This window comes from Malurus melanocephalus, unplaced genomic scaffold (assembly GCF_030028575.1).
Source record: "Malurus melanocephalus ecotype Western Australia unplaced genomic scaffold, MMel_1.1 scaffold_2363, whole genome shotgun sequence".
In the NCBI taxonomy this organism is placed as follows: Eukaryota; Metazoa; Chordata; class Aves; order Passeriformes; family Maluridae; genus Malurus; species Malurus melanocephalus.
Window position 1 is genome coordinate 2,177 of NW_026625595.1, and position 1,314 is coordinate 3,490.

The 1,314-nt window shown below is 65.1% G+C and overlaps 1 long non-coding RNA gene across 1 annotated transcript in view; it reads right to left on the reverse strand.

Moving 5' to 3' along the window:
* Positions 1-690, reverse strand: part of LOC130587743 (uncharacterized) — a 2,860-nt gene extending 2,170 nt beyond the window's left edge. The window contains exon 1 of the long non-coding RNA XR_008966844.1: positions 480-690. This is a non-coding gene — a long non-coding RNA (uncharacterized LOC130587743). The remainder of the gene's footprint in view (positions 1-479) is intronic.
* Positions 691-1,314: the final 624 nt, after the last annotated feature.

Consider the following 1,314-nt stretch of genomic DNA (forward strand, 5'->3'; position numbering starts at 1 on the left):
TGGGAGCTTCCGCCCAGCGCTGCTGCCCCTCCCCGGAGGGAAATTTGGGGTGGGGGACACAGACGCGACCCCCGCAAGCAGCCCCGGCCCCCCCAATTCACGAGTGGTTCGCTCCCCCCAGCCCCCCCCAGTTCAGGAATGGTTCGCTCCCCACAGCCCCCCCCAGTTCAGGAATGGTTCGCTCCCCTGAGCCGCCCCCGCCCCGCGCGGGCGGAACCACAGCGGGGTCACGGGGGGGGAGGAGGGGAGGGGGAGTCCCCGCTTCCCCCGCGCCCCCCCCTTTCCCCCCGCGCGTGGTGCGGCCCCCCCGACCCCCGCAGGAGCCGGACGAGCCCATTCGGGGCCGCGGGGGGGAGGCGGCGCCCCCCGGCGGCGGCGCGGGGTGGTGCGGTCCGCGCTGCCCTCAGCGGGGCCGGGCGAGCCCATTGCGCGGCGCGGGGGGAGCAGGAGCACGGAGCGAACGGAGCCGCTCCTCTCACCTGTCATGGACGCCGCGGGCCCGGCCGGACGCGGCCGCTCATCCCGGGAACCGCGGGGGTTTGGATTTTCCCCCCCGGGCCCGGTTCCGCCGCGTCCCGGAAGGAAAAGGAAAAGCGGCGGCGGAAGGAAACGGACACCGAAAATGGCGGGGGGGCCGTGAGGGGGAGACCCCGCGCGCGCCTGGCCGGGGGCGTGGCCGTGACGTCACAGAGGGGGCGGAGCCAAAAGCGCGCGCCCGCCGCGAATTCCCGCCCGAAAGAGGGCGCCGCCCCCAATCACACCTCATTTGCATATATTTAAATACACCAGCATAAATTAGCGTTTATTAACAGCTAATAAACACCGCTTCCACCCTTTATTGCCGAGAAAWCTCCCGCGCGGGCGCCGCGGGAAGCGGAAAACCGCGAAAACCCACCCGAAGCGCGGTGAAACTCCCCTGAAATCTGGGGAAAAATGCCCCAAATTCGGGGAAAAAGCCACAAAATTGAGGGAAAAGCCCCAAATTCATCTTTTTCCTGATAAAAAAGCACCCCCGGCGCGGCCTTCCCAAAGCCTCCGCTCGCCCTGGAGGCATTTTGGGGAMAAAAAGCAGCTTTTTGGGGTTTGTGGCCACAGCAGAGAAATAAATTGGGGGAAAATCGGGAATTTCGGGGAATCTGTGAGGGCGGGATGGGCTGGAGCCGAGATCCACGCGAWTTAAGGCAATTCTGGGATTTTTCTGAGCACCTGTCGTGGTTTTTGGGCACGATTCCAAGAAGATTTTGGGGTTTTTTGGGGGGAAACTCCTCCCAAAACTCATCCATGGAGCAAAGTCATAAATACGGGAGGGGAATC